Raw genomic sequence first — 256 nt, forward strand, 5'->3', positions numbered from 1 at the left:
TTGAGAGAACAGGATATTCGAGATGGGGAAAGGACAGAGAAGAAAAGCAAGAAAAGAGATATCTTCATTGAGAGAGCCATTATGGGGTTAGCAAGAAACCTGACATTAGAGAAACTCCTAGAAATCCACAAGGATGATTCCAGCTTAGACCTTAAGCAATAGAGGAGAGGGTGCCCGAACTGGCTTTGCTCTGTAGTCAAGACTGATGAGTGTGTGTGTGTGTGTGTGTGTGTGTGTGTGTGTGTGTGTGTGTGTG

Source organism: Microtus ochrogaster, chromosome 19 (assembly GCF_000317375.1).
Source record: "Microtus ochrogaster isolate Prairie Vole_2 chromosome 19, MicOch1.0, whole genome shotgun sequence".
In the NCBI taxonomy this organism is placed as follows: Eukaryota; Metazoa; Chordata; class Mammalia; order Rodentia; family Cricetidae; genus Microtus; species Microtus ochrogaster.